The sequence below is a fragment of the Halichoeres trimaculatus genome, unplaced genomic scaffold (genome assembly GCF_033239565.1).
Source record: "Halichoeres trimaculatus isolate MK-OKI-2021-1 unplaced genomic scaffold, fHalTri1.1 fHalTri1_scaffold_13, whole genome shotgun sequence".
Lineage (NCBI taxonomy): Eukaryota > Metazoa > Chordata > Actinopteri > Labriformes > Labridae > Halichoeres > Halichoeres trimaculatus.
Genome location: NW_027437191.1, coordinates 17,777,410 through 17,794,170, shown reverse-complemented (window position 1 = coordinate 17,794,170; position 16,761 = coordinate 17,777,410).

Here is a 16,761-nt window from a genome sequence, read left to right as displayed (position 1 = left end):
ATCACTGGTGCACAAAATCTCAAGGTTTTTCTTGCCCCTTTTGCTCCCAGATTTTGATGACCTCAAGTAACAAAGATTAACTTCACACACACATTCTTCCCCACCCACCCACCCCCCCTCCACCCCCCCCCCCCCCCCCCAAAAAAAAAAAAAAAAACACTCGCTACGGATCGCCTTGCACTGGTTTCACCCAAGAATAAACATGTTTACATCTCCTTTTTCTCTGAGGAATTTCCATGTCCCCCCCACCCTACCCCCTCTTTATTTTGAATCTATATCTTGGAGAAGTAGTGATAAAACATTCAGATTAGTCATCGTTTAAAAAAAACCCAGAATACAACATGCTGGAAAGTTTGAAAAGTAAGCTCCAACCCATTTTGCCTCAATGTCAACTGAGTGAGATATGATAGAGCACCTGTTAACATGATTGGATCTCTGAACCAATCATCTCTGTCTTTTGGTAGCACAAGGTGAAAAGAGTTGTGAACAGGGTAGTTCACCAAAGTTATTCCCTTGTCATGCATGCTGATGAAACGTGTATGTTTGGTACAGAGATATTCAAAGAAAATGGTTTTGACTTTGACTTAAAGAGGTTCAATGTTGAGAAAACAGCTTTCATGAAGAAAGTCAATTCTGCTTCTCTGGTTTGGCTCAGCTTGCTTAATTTCTCCAGGGGGGAACTTCAGTCCAGTGAAGCCTAATTTAATGTAGAATCTCTGGTAGCTTGGTCCAGTGGTACCTGAAGTAGAGGTCGTGAAACACTGATAGGGGATTAACCAAACATTTTCTAAATCAAAGACTATTTGCAACTGCAGATATCATCTATTACAGTAAAAAAAAAGAAAAATAGGTAGTATAATGTAGGGGAGGTATCCAGAGTCAGGAACTTTCCTTTTTGTGAGGGGGCTAAACAGAAAAAGAGAAAGGAGTTTCTGGCCTCACTAGCTGGGTTTCCATTACAGCTAGAATTGCGCAAAACCTAAATATCGCAGTAAAGAAATGGTAATGGAAACACCACATTTTCGAAAAACCTCTGGAATTTTGATAAAAAGTTTTCATGCTCTCATGAGGTGTTTTTTCAGAAATTTCAATACTGAACTTTGTCGCAAAAGTGCAATGGAAGACACTTGTTCTGCAAAATCATGTCACATTGTAACAACAACGCTCCTCCCTCACCTCCTTGTATGTGTCCACTGCCACACAAACAGACTCCAGCGTTCATATTTTATCGGCTCTGCTCTTATTTATATGTTCAATGCAGGGTTAGGGTTGTTTGTGCTTTTGACCGACACTTGTGAAGGCATCAGGAGAGCAGCAGGAGGGAGGGGTGGAGGTGTGTGTGTGTGTGCGTGAGAGTATGTGAGCTGGAGATGGTGATTTTCATTCAGTGTTTTGTTCCTGCTTTTTTGGGTTGGTGTGATCACAGGCGAAAGTTTGACCAGAGAATAAAAACACAAATGTTCATGAATCAGCATCATCATCATCAGCGCAGCATCTGGACGTACGTTACGTTTTACTTTACTCAAGTTGTGCGCAATTCTAGTCGTAATGGAAACACCAGCGAGGCGTAACTGTTCTTTATCAAAACTTCAGAAATATCGTTTTTATTTTGCGAAAAAGTGTAATGGAAACCCAGCTACTATCATCCATAAAAAACTCCTGATGTTGGACATCTTGTCTGGCATTATCCCTCACATGATTAAGATTAGTTTGTGAGTAAGCTAAGTCCCCCTTCTAAATGTATTTAAGATAATCTTGTTAAAAGTTTGCTTGAACCCACGTAAGCCTTTTGGCACCAAGAAACAGCATTAAACTTTACTTAATTTCGCTTGTCTAAGCTCCAGGAGAGGAAGATCATGCAGAAGTCAAAGTCATCAGCTTTTTTTTTAAGACATTAAGGATGGTGGGAGGAGATGAGTGTCAATGAAAATGACCACAGTGACTGTGACGTCTGTGACAACCGAACCGCCCAGAGTTACACATACACTTCTGGAATCAACAAGACACAGACAGACATGTTCAGCCAGGCGAAGAGGAGGGGGAGGACGACGAAGAACAAACACTGACAGCGGTGACGAGGGAACGAGCGGTCGTCATGACCCAGACTGTGACACGGATGCTGATTCAGACACAGAAATGCTGACAGAATGAGCACAGGTGAGTACAAGAAGAGATGTGAGCGTGGTGAGAGGACACCTGCAAAACAGAATCAACAGCATCTCTCCAGCGGCCGCAGAGTGAAAAGAGCTCCAAGCAGAGAGTTTCAAGTGAAGGAGCCGTAGGACTGACAACTACACCAGGCTGCTGGGACCTTAAAGGGCAAACCCACAGATACCGAAGACAACATGAGCAAGAAAAGAAAAATGTTAAATGTCTAGAGAAGTTTTATCAAGTCTTAGAAAATATTTTGCCTCACTCAGGCTTGGGACTACACAATTCAAACACAAAGTTGTACTACAATGCTACAGAAGACACGGCTGTTTTCTGGACATGGACGGACTGATAGAAAGATGTACCGTGTTGCACCAGGGGAAATAAAAGGTTGAAACATTCTGATATAGGATCTTCCCTTCTCACAGTCTTGCAGCAAAATCTCACCAGATCAGTGTCCAGTCCCCCCTCTGTTGCGGCACCTGAGCTGATAGGAATCAATTCTAGTCAATGTGTTTACTTCCACTGGCTCAGAGGTCGGGGCCTCTGATTCGTAAGACTTCTACTTTTGCATGATTCATTATTCAGCACAGAGCAAATGGAGAGGGGCCAGTGTTTGCAAACTCCTGAGTAAGGAAAGTGGCTATTGGCTGTCCAAGAAGTCACCAAAAGTTGCTAAATGACATCAATGTCTAATTTGCATAATAAACCATTTGCATGTTATTGTCATGGACACTGTAGGAGAGAGAAAAAACAACGTGGTGGGAAAGAAAGAGTGTGTTAAAATGTCAGTATGTTGAGAACAACAAATTATTATTTTTTCTGTCTATTCATATCTTTAATAGACAAAATATCACCTCTCATCTGGACTTAGGAAGAGTAAAAGTGACCCAAAAGAGACACATGCGCCATTCATTTGCCCATTTGTCCTTTCTGGCTGCTGTGAGAGACCGCTGCATGAGTGAGGACTTGCCTTTGAGTGTTTTGGATAGGAGAGGGGCCCGCAGCACCTGCAGCTTGGGATGGGTACTTTTCATATTGGAAAGGATGCAGTGCCGATGCCCAGTACCTGGCAATCGGTATCAGTTGACGTGATAAAAAATATCATTTTTTTAGTAATAAAGTCTCCCTGTTTTCAATTTAACATATTTGTTCTTCAATATATAACCTTCCAATGCTGTGTTCATGTCCAGCATGGAAAATTGCCTTCTCTTCCTTTCCCTTACAGTCACAAGTATGCGTTAGGTACCTGAACATGGTACCTGTCTATTTTACATGAATTGGTACCTGGTACTTCTGACAGAATTTGGTTGGTACCTATAAAAGTACCTAATTTGGTTCCCTGCTGCTCATTGAGAAGAGTAACATGTGCTTTCACTTTAGAGTCTTCAAACTCCAGAAAAGTTGCTTGACTTGTTGCTATTGGCTTCTTTTAAGTGGCGGCTACTGGTCAGTCAAGGGGGGGATGCTAATTTTTTTCCGACCTACATCATAAATTTGTTTATTTATTTCAACGTAAATTCTACTCTCCATTCCTTTTCAAGAAAATGATCTGTGACCCTGTCGTACCAACCAGGTGTTTTTGTCCAGGGATTTTACCAGTGTTCTCTCAACACTCGTTGTTTTTAAGAAAGAACTCGCTCCTCCGGATAAGTCCAGAACAACTAACTGCAAAACTCAGAAGATCCTCTGGTGGAGGGTTATACTTCAAAATTGCTGACTGGCTCATTTCTCTGTCAATCAAAAAGGGATTCGGCCTCAGACAGATCATCCAATCATCATGCAGAAGCCCAGCGTCCAGGCCAGCCCACTGCCTCATAGACCCCCAGAGGCGCTGAGCGTCCGATAGGCGAGACACAGCCCAGTGTTTATCCAATGACCATCCACTTTCCACAGTGGAACAACCCACTCTACGCTTCCTTGCTGAAGTCAGAAGACGCTCAGCGTCTGACTGTGTTAAAGCGCTGAGACGCTGTGGGAATGAATGAGAAGGAGGTGGAGCCAGTTACCTGTGATAGGTAGCTGATTCTGAACAAAAGATGAAGGAATTCTAGTGCATAATTTGTCAATGAAATGTACACACAGCAGTACATATCACATTTTAGGGGAAGCTGAGCCTCCCTTTCAGTCTTAGAGCAATCACCACTGCTTCTTTTGAAAAAAAAGTTAGAAGGATCTGAAAAGTCACTAAGTTCCCAACACTGAGTGGGGTAAGAAGTCAGGCTCTGAAGCAACATTAAAACATGCAGTTGATTTTCAGAATTAAAGAAACACTAATCTCAAAGGATCTTACATCAATTAACTACAAGAGCAAACTTTCCTAGTGGAAAGACCAGGCCTGGAGTCAATAAAAAGCAAACGTCAACATGAATGAGAAGTTGCTTATTATTGGGGCAGAAAGTTAACAAACTTTCAGGAGTTGTGAAAAAGAAGCATTTGGCTGACACAGTAGAAGCTCAAGGACTGTTAGCTGCACTGAACCAGACGTACTCCAGCTGCTGGTAGCGAAGGTTAAATCTGAAACCTCCAGTTAGTCAGAACAAAGATTACCAAGGCCCTGATCAAATTCAAAAATCAATGCTTTTGATTAAAGTGTCATAGGCTTTATTACCATCATTTTTAGACAATATCGTTGTCAAGTAAGTGTGCAGTAGATTTAAGGCAATTTTGTTGTTTCTGTTGTTGTTTTTTAGGTGACTATTTCATTGAAGGAAAAAGACAAGTGGGAAGATAATTTGTTCCTGACCTTTGTTACAAACCCAACATCTGTTTTAAGCAGTTGTTAGATCCAGAATGTTTCAGTTTGTTTGACAAACTGGGCCAGCAGTTTCATTTTCTGACTGCCACTAAAACTCCTGAAATGGTTCAGTGATGATCATTGGTTTGAGTTAAAACAAACACAGCAGTGGAAGATTTGTGCTGACATCCTTCCCCAATCCAAAAACATGCTCACCAGGTTGACTGGGGGTGTTAGCCTGGGAAAGGCTGGCAACCTGTTCAGGGTGTAGCCTGCCTTGCCGATTGACAGCCAGAATAGGCTTCCATGACTCTGAAAGGCAAAGGCAGTAAAGATGATGGATGGATGGATGTTTATTTATACTCCAACACAACAGGTGCAGTAATGCACCTTAACGCCAGTTGTCAACCACTATTAAACAACAAATTTCCAAAACTGGGTTCACAGTTCCCTCAAAGGAGGTTCCTGGGATTGAACCACTTCAGGACTGATGTGGAGTTGCTAATATATATCACAGCTAACAAAATCTCCTATCATATTACTGCATCTTTGCTGCATGTTAGTCACGTTGAATTGTAATCAGCACTGTGACCCCACTAACAAGAGGCAATATTGTGCTGCTGCCTGCTCTCTAAAGCTCATTCCACTGCCAGATGGATATCTGTTGGTAATTAAGTCGATAAAAACACCCTCAGACACAAAAGCACGCAGAGAGGAAACAAATGTGAGGCTGGAAATAAAGAGAGGGAGCCAAGTCAGGTGAGTTTCTTCTAGCTCACATGGTACAGAATGACAGAAAGCACTAACACAGGAAGACGCTTTTTTTCTTTATTTGTCAAGCTAATTTCACCAACACACATGGAAAGTTGCAACACACACACGCACACACACACACACACACACACACACACACACAGATGCACACAGACAGTCAGAGCCTTGCACACACACAGTTAAAGCTTCCTTCTTTTCTTAATTAGCCTAAAGCCCTGATGTCTGGTTTCAGCTCTTCTTCTCTGCGTGGCGTCGGCGCTTCTGTTAGTTAAGATTTCAGCTCAACATCCTCCACTGCTCTCATCTTTCCCTCTCTCTCTTACTCATACTCTGTCTCATCCCTTTCTCTATTTCCTTTGAAAAAACACACACACTCCTGCACTTTAGGTTGACGTTTTATACACACACAAAAACACTTTGCCTACATCTCCATTGCAGCTCTCATTGAATTCCTTCCTTAATTTATCCCTTCTGCATGTTTTGCTCTGGATCATCCTCCCACTGTTTTTATCAGGAGTATTATCTCATCACTGACGTGTGTTTTTTTTTCCTGCCTCTTTTCTTTTTAGTGTCCTCTTCTCTTTTTTTATTTGTCATATCAGTGGGCCTCAGAAGCTTCACTGCCCGCCATTATGACTGACTTGCTGGTTCTCAATCCATCACCTTCTTTCATTCCTCTCTCTTTTTTGAAAACCATCCACCAGCACGCTTTCTGACATCGTCCATCAGCAATGTGACACCAACCACCGTGACGTATTTAAGGTCTGCCAGACATCACGCACTCCAAAAGGAGGATCCAATGTATTCGCTGTAGACCCCAATGGGCTGCCCATGCACACAAAAAAAAAAACACGCGGACAGGTCACATATGATTTTTTTAAAAAACAGATGCCCACCCTGCGCACAGATGGAAGTCTGTGTCAGGGTGTTGCCATGGATACGGCAATCCTCTGCTGTGCATCAAGAGGCCAGCAGGACACCTGCAGGGAGAGAAAGCAGGTAGCCAGGGCTGATGAGTGAGTAGGTGTTTTTGTGTACATGTGTGGGTGAAGTGATAGACTCACACAGACACACACAGACAGATGTTGTTGGGGTAAGAAAGAAAAAAAGTGTAAGAGCCCTAACCTGATCCTCTGGAGTGTTTTCTTTTCTCAGTGGCTTAACGCCGTCATCTTGTTTACCCTGACAGCACCCCTTATCATCATCAAAGGTTGTAAGTGATACTCTCCAACCAAAACTGTTCACCGCCCCTTCCTCTTCCTCCTTCATCCCCATGGTAACTGATTGTCTCATTCTCTTCTGGATTGAGCTCCCAGGAAACACAAACACCTGTTGTTGTTGTTGTTGGTGTTGTTATTGCTGCTGCTACAGCTGTTTTGTTTTCCTTGTTCAAAGTGATTTTGCTTAGCGCACACCAGTAGCTACTAAATCAACAAACACATCACAGCCATCAGTCCAACTTTCATCTGACACCTTTCACAAAACCAACCATGATATGACACACCGAGCAGGTATGATAGTCTCACCATAGCTGCTGTCACTAGATGAAAAGGTCCCCTCAGCTATCCTTAACAAAGAACAAAGAACTACTGATGGCAAACTGCACAAAACATCATCCTCTGCACATAACACAAACAATGTGTACAATTCTCAAGTGACAAACAGATAAATTAATTGAAATGCATTCAGCTCAGCATAAAGCATAAGAAGTTATGTTTCATGAAGTTTTAAAAAGGCATACAGACTTTAGCAATATTTGACACATTAGTATATGGGGGTGTATACCAAATTAGGTAATTTCATAGGCACCAACCTAATTCAGTCAAAAGTACTGGGTACTGATTCACCTAAAATCAAAAGGTACCATGTTTAGGTACCTGAACGCATCCTTGTGACCGTGAGGGACTGGAGGAGTAGGTGATTTTCTATTCTGGACATGAACACAGCATTGGAAGGTTATATATAAAAGAATGAATATGTTAAACTGAAAAATTTGAGATTTTATTAGTAAATAATTAAGATTTATTACAACATAAACACAAAAAAGTACCAAAAATTGGTACTGTTGAGTACCGATACCAATTGCCAGATACCAGGCATCAGTATTGTATCGTTTCAAATGTGAAAGGGACCCATCCTGAATAGCTTAAGAGTTAATAGTTTATCTTGCCCAGCAGCTGTCAATCATTTAGTGATGGGACATGATTCCCAAATGCACGACTACTCATTAACTTTATCATGAAATGAAGATTTAATGTGAGTACTATCTTAAAAGTACAATTTTTAAATTAATTTTACAAGTTCGGGATTGTAATACCATATTTCCACCATACAGTGGTTGTAGCACATCTGAAAGTTGTGTGCTAACTTTATAAAAAAAGAAAAAGAAAGAAAGAAAGAAAAAGAAGAATGCTTTCTGCTTTAAATTAGCAAATAGGAAGAAAACATTAGTTATAGCCAAAAATATATTGCAAGCAGCAACCATAACAAATATTTAGTAGTTGGCTATTGTTAAAAAAAACCTTGAGTGTAAACACTTGTTGGCCTCAACAAGGTGCTATTTCCCTATTTTACTAAAATTCACTTGTGTAGACACGTGATATGACCCAGTTAATGAGATACAGACAGTGTTAGCAACTAACGGAACTGTACCATTTTATCAACTTTTAGACCCCTCTGGCAACTTTTTTTTTTTTTTTTTTCCTAGCCATAGTCAGCATTTAACAGCAACAAAACATCCAAAAACACAGACAATGATTCAGTATCCCACCTCAAAAGAACAAGGCTGAAGCCACATTGTTCAGTACATAACTCCACCTTAGAGCTAAAAAATTAAGAAAAAAATAATAATTAAATCCAACTTCAGCCTACTAAACTGAGGAGCTTGTTGTTACATTCACTCCTTTAACGCAGATAACACATGACCAGAACATGAAAATGACAGGAAAACCCCACAATTCCATCTATATATCCGGTTGTATATCGAAGCTAGCTGTTTCTTGTTTGCCTTTTGTTGCATTAGCTAATTAGCTATTATTAGCACCTCACACCCACACATCCTTCACAAGAAACACTCAACACTTAAAATGAACAATGTTGCTCACCCATTGACGAAGTCCTCAAAAGATGGTGAATCCACCTGGAACCGCTGTACACCTCCAACTTTAACATCCAGCCATCAGGCTTTAGCCTCGCCATTAAAAGAAAAATAGTTCCTCTGGTTCGCTAAAAGTTAAGTGTTGTCCTCCGTTTGTTGAAAGAAGTCGTTTTGCTAAGCATCCCTCCGTCAGCAGAAGTAACGTGTTCACTGTTGTAAGCTTGGACGGCTTTGAACATGCTCAGTTCATACTTCCGGTCTATCTCATGAATATTCAATTAGCCACGCGGTGCTAGGAAGTAGCCTACAGTAATGTCAGTAGCGCCATTGTATGATAGAGCTGTGTCCTCCCAGATCGCTCTGTCAGATTATTTTTTAAACCATGATTAAAATAATAATGATTTTAATTAAACAAAATTCCATAGAATTTTAAATTATTTCCGTATGATAAAGTTTAAAAGGCAGATAATATTATCAATTAAAAAAAAAAAAACAAAAAAACATAGTAAAACAGTAAGAAGTATTCAAATTTTAATGATGTTTGGCGGATAATGGAGCAGTGCATAAAAGATCTATGGAAGAAATCCTGCTGATGCCCTGCAATCACTAACTTAGAAGTAAACCAGAAGTTGAGTAACACCAGCACCCCTGTCAGCTATTGTTAGGCTTAGGTTTCATAAATTAGAACAGTGAAGGTTAAAAGTTGATTTCTGATCTTGGAAACAACAGATAACAACACTGTAACAAATAATCCAATTAGAAGCTTCTTCGGAGCTTAGGATCATATCTCTCCGAGGAGTAGCTTTGGAGTTATAAAAATGAAGACATTTAATTTTACCTTTTATGAAGAGTTTATCTTTTGACTGAGAGAAACCTGGGTATGAATAGGGCATTGAATCTGTCACAAACACACTCTCACACACACAAGAGCAAAGACATGCAGTTTAAAGGCTCATAACTTACAGATTTTCAGAAAAAATAAACACACTGATAACACAGGCAGCTCTCCCACTCTTCTGAAACTATCTGTAATCATCCCGCCTACACTCAGGAAGGTAGCAAAGGTGTGTGTGTGTGTGTGTGTGTGTGTGTGTGTGTGTGTGTGTGTGTGTGTGTGTGTGTGTGTGTGTGTGTGTGTGTGTGTGTGTGTGTGTGTGTGTGTGTGTGTGCATGTGTGTGTTCATTGAGGTAAAGGATTGTAGTGTTAAAGGCTGAGCTGAAGTGAAGCAGAGCTCGAACAGAGGCACATAGAAGAGAAGATTTTCCTGAAAGGAGATAATTTGCTTTATTCAGCTAAATGGATGGACTTCAATAAACGTCTGATTGCAGGAATGAGATACGAGAGAGAAAAGGAGAGGGCATTGATATTCTCGGCACAAGTAAGAGTTGTTCACTGGTCAAACACAGTCACATGCAGGAACATACATACACTCAGCCGATAAAACTTATATTCTATACTTATTCTGAAGTATTAGCCCCACTCCTCTCCCTCACTTCATGAGTCCATCCATCCGTGTCTCATTCCATCTCCATCTACTCCTGCCCTCCTGAATTTGACGCGTTTAAAAAAAGAGACGGCGCTCTTATTTTTACAGCTGGGCTGAGGGAAAGAAAACATCTCTCTCCTGCTGCTCATATTGATTTGGCAGCACGGCACTCTCCCTCTTTCCTTCCATCTCCTCTCCTTGCTTCAAGCTTCAGCTCGGTCCTTAGACGTGTACAAACAATCACCCAGTCATTCTGGATCTCTGGTTTTTAACTTCCAACCACACTTGTTTCGGCCCCAGGTCTCCAACCAGGTCTCCATCTGCTCTCCTGCACAACTGGAAAACCAGGTAGAAAAATATACATTGGACACTCACAGTGAGGAGAATGTGAACAAGTGTGCCCAGTAACAGAGGATTGATGTTAATGTTCCCAAAAATATTACGTACCACTTATTTTACTTTTTTCATTCTTATAAATCAGCTGTTCCTGAAATAGTTGATATGCAATGAGGAAATGTTAAGACCTTTGAGTGATGTCACAGTGTTGTTTGCCCCCCGCTTATCACATGAAGTTTTTCTTTTCCTGCGCAGAGAAAGGAGCCTTCTTCTCATCTTCCTTTGGTAATCACACAGGCAGCATGGAGCTGCTCCTCTTGAATCAATGGGAATAGCATACCATATTGATCTATTATTGAACATTACAATCCATCACGGTTTCCACCCGCAGAGTGAGTCAAGTTTGCGTGTTTCCAATGCAAATCAATTCATTTCATCAGTTTTTCATCAAATCAAGTGTCATTTTACTCCTCAGTTGTGCCGCGATCGGCCTCATTCTGCCAGAGCTCAACTTTGGAAAAGCAGATGGCTAAAGTGTTGAACTTGTTTTAGGGAATTTTAAAATTAGAGAAAGTGAAAGTTTGAAATGACATTAAATAAGTCAAGAGTTTCCTGTGATGTTGTCAGCACTGGGGCAAGGATTCAGTTTTTGCAAAGGCACCATCTCTAGAGATCCAGGGACTTCAAAATCCCCCCTTTTTAGCACAGTTTTCAACATGGCCTTCTTAGCTGCCATTTGAGTCAACTCACTTTACGGCACCTGGAAACTTTCATCAAACAAATGCTGTTGGGCTTAAAGCACAGTTTTACACCACCGATACTTGCTTGGACACACTTGATTCCTGATTAAAATACAGTTAAACATCTTATTTATGTGTAATTATGTTTACCATTGAGACCTTATAGTGCAGTTATTTGTTTTCAAATCCTAATATCAGCTAAACAGCATTTACTATGTTGCCTTTTTCAGTGCAGTGCTGTTGGAGGTTGCAGCCATGCACCAGTGTCCTTGTGCTCTCCTGCTCTGTTATTCTATTTCGCTGAAGCACTCCTCTGTGATGGAAATCCTGCAGTACTATCTTCAGCAAAAACCTTCTACTAATCGCTCTTCTGTGTCCCTCTTTAGTCTTCTTGTATTTGACCTTTGGTTATTTCCTATCTCCCTTGCTTATCTGACCTCCCACCTCATTCTTTTTTTCTGTTTTATATATTCAATACCACGACTTTCTCTTCTCAAACATATCCAACTCTTACAGTATGCACTTGAAGCGTTTTGTCTGAGTGTTTGTGTTTGTATTCTAGAGCAGTAGAGGAGTAACTGTATAGGAAGTCAGTGTGGAGACAAGGTTGCAGGGCAGAGACAGGTAAGATAGGAAGAGTGAAAAATGGAGAGGTAAAGAAAGCAAGCGTGGCCTTGTTGGGTGAATGATTTCCCAGTATTCAGTCTCTTGACAGGGTTGAAGGCATGTGAGGGATTTCCTGTAATGCAAACACTGTTTTTTTTTACTCCGTTTCATTTTCTCTCTCCTCCCTTCTCACACTGAAGATGCCACAGAGGACTTGTAGGCACGAGTTAAATGTCGTGTTTCAAGGGGGTAACCTCTCTTCGGCAGAGGAGGGAGTTTGTAAGATCCCGTCTCATCCAGCTTCCCCCTGGGGGGACACAAATTCTCCCTCCTCTCTCACATTCTGGATGGATTGGGATGATGCTCACTGCCTGCACACAGAGCTTTGTCTGGCAGATAGAGAAAAGGATGCTGACACTTGACAGGTTGTGACACTGTGTTTACCAAACCCAGGCAGAAGGGAAGGCAGACCTTTACAACATTTCCCAGAGTAGTTTGCAGTCTATCAGTGCACACAAGCAAATCCCAAAAGAGATAGTGATCCTGTTCTGAACGAGGAAAAGACATCGCTTTTTTTTTTTTTTTTTCCACGTACTAGCTTCTCTGCACTGGCTACCTTTAAAATCCCCCTTCTCACTTAAAAAGCTCCAAATGGTCAGATAGCATCATATCTCAGAGAGCTCATAATGCCCTTTCCACATTTTGACCATAACACTTTCAGATTACAGGCCTGCCTATGGTGCCTTCAGTCTCCAAAGGTAGTATGGGAAGCAGAGCTTTTGCTTTTTACGGACACTTTTAAAAAAAAAATCATCCACAAGTTTGGGTCCAGGACACAGATTCTCTCTCTACTTTTAGATCTAACTTCCTTTTTTTCCAGTGTTTATAGTTTGAGGTTGGTTCAGGCTTGCTTGTTTTAGAGAACCTCTGTACTGATTGTTTTGCTGCTTTAGGCTTAGATTGCCAGGGGACCCTGTCTCTTGATCATTATGCACCACCAGTGTTACAACACTATAGATCTTATCTGCAGATTTGTTTCCCCCCCATGTCTTTCAGGTTCCCTTTGAGTAGGTCCAAGCCCTCTGTGTTCTCAAGCTTATTTTGAAGGAAATTTTACACAAGGGGTGACAAAGAACTATGTGCCTTATATTTGTACCTGGATTCCTGAATGGTCACCATGCACTATTATATCCTCAATCTTACAGATAGTTGGTGCTGAATCCTGATACTGGCCAAATCTACTTACAACGTGCAAAAGCTCCACCTTGGGTAGCCATCCACCAGAAATACCAAGCGAGTTTCAGAAAAAGGGTCAGTTGATCACATACTAAGATAAGATAGGATAAGATATATTTTATCAATCCCAAAGGCAAGTGTGTTGCCTGAGTGCAAAATACATAATACAAAAGTTAGTGGAGGTAAAATACAAATGTACAAAAATGTTAGTCGGTAGAGAGCAAAAGTACAAAAACAGAGCAAGTGTATATGAAAGTGGAGATTCAATGTATAGTGTCCAAGTGAGAATGCAAATGGAGAATAAGCGCCTTAAAATAACAAGATGAGTTAATGAGAGTGACCAGCTGAGTGAAAATAGTTTGATATTGATGAGGTTACACATAAATTAAGTATTGCATAGAATGAATGCACAGTAAAACTATTGCACGTTACTAGTCGTACTAGTACTACGTACTAGTCTTTCAGAGAGGAACATTTATCATGTCACAATATGTCATGTTTCATAACTGACTTGAGGAGTTAGAGTATGATTTCATAGCCAAAGCTTTAAGTTGTTTAAAAGGACTTCATTACCCAGAATGCACCTTGGTGTAAACGAGAAGCTGAGTGGTAATTTTTAGCCACAGACTGTGTAAAACATGGACGTAGTCTCGCCGACGTCATCCGTCTGTTTCTGAAACGGAAAATGATGCACATTGGCTATAGCGGCCATATTGGTAGTGGAAAGGGCTTCACTTACAGCCATAGGGCGCCTGTTGGTCACATGACCCTCAGCTGTGCCTCTTATTGGGGAGCTTGTGATCTTAATATCCTCTGAACGGCCGAGTTAGAAAAAAACTCACACCCCGTACAGTGGGTGCCGGTGGTAAAATTAGCGACTCAGACAGGAGACGTTTTTTGAACCAGGCTTTAAATAGGTTAATTTCTGCTTTGACTTGGTGTGTATGTGACTTCAGGTACTTCCAGAGCCAGCCTCAAGCAAACACTCGAGAAACGGCAGATTTTAGCACTTCCGCACTGTCTCATATTCTTAGACCAGAGGTTGCCGCTTGTTTTTAGCGCAAGAAATAAATGTTAAGTTCTGAAAGAGTTCTACCTTTAAGTCCAGAGTCAAGCCTCTTCACTTTGTATGTAGATAAGGAATATTCAACACCCTATAAATGTTTTACTTTTAAAATCTGCAGAGCCCTTTTTATGTTTGATGCTGGGTGGGTATTTTGCACCAGGCCGTCATCAGGGATTCTTGCTGATAAATCGCTGCCTGTTGTGGCTGAAAAGTGCCAAGAAAGGCAGTGAGAGCCGTGAAATCGTTAGAGCTCGGTGGAGTTCAGAGGAATAGCAGAGTAAGGCTTATTTAGGGTCATTTAAAAAATATTGATTATAGCTGCTTTGATGAAAAATGGGGAAAACGTGTCGTACAGCTAATTGAGTTGGGAGTGGGAGAGGAAAAGAAGAAATGACCAGACAAAGGCACTTAATGTTTTGAAGAGTAAAACTGTTCCTCTTCACCCTGTCTGGACGTGATATATTCAAACTTATCTGAATCAGTTTTCAATCATGGTTGTCTGAACATTTTATTTTTGCTCAGACATATTTTGCAATGCATCCCTTTGAAGCTGTACTAAAAGCCAGGGGTCTTTGTCTTCTCACACAGAGGATTTTATAGCTTACATTGATTATGAGGCTTCATGTAATCACATTAGTTAAGCACAGAGAGTTGATTTCATCCTAGCCAGGGCTAAAAATGGACTCCTGCTGTAGCTCGAGGGGTATGAGCAAACCTGGGTCGATTACTATCTGAAGCCAATTTAATTCATTTTGCTGGGTTGAGAGAACACGTCTAACACAAGGGAATGGGAATAAGTGTGTTTTCTTAAGACCTTAAAGCCTGGTCATCTTTCAGCTATCAGTGTCTGAAATTAGCTTAGAATATCACCAAATGGCCGAGGCATGATTGAGAGAGTAAGGCTGTAAAATTGACCCGTTAATCTTGGCAGGATTATTTCCTTTTATGGGATAATTTTGACACTTTTGTAACAGAGCCAGACGTACAAAAAGCTGTTCTGGTTTTGTCCCTTGCTGTATTTCATGTATCCGGCCCCTGGCAGAAACCTTGTTTCATTTTCTCCCCCCCTCCACAGGTGGGAAGATTCATTACCCTTCTGTTTGATATATAGACCACCCATCTCCAAATCCACCCACCACGTCCTCATCTCTCATACACAGGCCCTGAAACACAGCAATAATGCTGTCAAGGTAAATACCTCAAAGCCTTATCCCTTTATTCAATTTCTGCTCTGGCAGGAGCTGTTTTAAATGTTGCCTGACAAAGTGAATTACTGTTGCATAATACGCTATATTGAAATTTTTTATATTCTCAATTTAGGCAGAGCTTTGAAGTACTGGAAATGACAACAGAGCTAGGCAAGCAAACACAAACTATAAATGGGATCTCAAACATTGTATATTTAGTACAATCCATCAGGGAGTTCACAGAAATTAACTTCAATTCTTTTTCTTTTGTCTTTGGCTGGAGCAGAAAATTTAATACATTTAAGAATGGCACCCAGCTCTAAAGAGGAAGCCGATAAAAAGACATAAAAGGATGATTATTACCACCTAAACACATTCAAATAAGCCTTAAAGTCATTAATGCCATAATTCCTTAAAGCACCACAAAGTGAAGTTGTTATTAAAGGCAGAGTCTGCAGGATTTTCTTAAAATAAATAGAATTTTATCGAATATAGGAATAATCCTGTCCTCCTATAGTTTTCTCCTATAGGCCTCTATACATGTGTGTCAGTGTCTGTGTTTGCCTCGAACCCTCTTGTAAGCCTGTATGTTGTGGCTTTGGTTGTATCAGGACATTTCTGGGTGGAGAGTAAATGTGGTTACACCAGCCAGTCTCAGCCCAACCAGTGTGAAAATGACTTTGCATGTTGGTAGCAAGAGGAAGGTGCTATCTCGAGTGGCTACTAAAGTAGACATAGCATGGAAAAAAAAAAAACACCACCAATGCCAAACAAAGCGCCACACAGATAAAGCTTGGCTCGACTTTCACCCACTTTCAAGAGCAGCTTTAAAAAGCAGAAGAGCCCAGTTTGAATGTTGTGTTTATGAACAATTAATGAAAATTCCTGCAGACCCTATCTTTAAGCTTGACTAAATGATAACCTTTATCCTCTCTCAGACATGAACATACTGTTTAAGTGTCTGAATCTAAGATGAAAAACTGGTTTTAATAAAATATGTTCAAATCAACCCTCAAAGACCTCATTAGTTCTTTTAAGCCTTCACTGCTTATAAATAATAACTATGTTGTCATCAATTTAAAATGGCATCAAGAACTTTGACGATCATTTTGATTAGAGAGTTGAGAGAGACACAGAGAATGTTGGGAAAGCAGGAGGAAAATAACTTGCAAGGGAATCGAACAACTGATGCAACAAGGTCTGTGTGCCTATGTACATGGGGCGCAACCTCTACCAACTGAGCTAAGCCAAAGAAGAAGACAAGAGTTACTTCAAAAAACCTGAAAAATGTTCTAATACATGCTCAAATCACACTTATGTTTAGAATAGATAAAAAAAAAATAA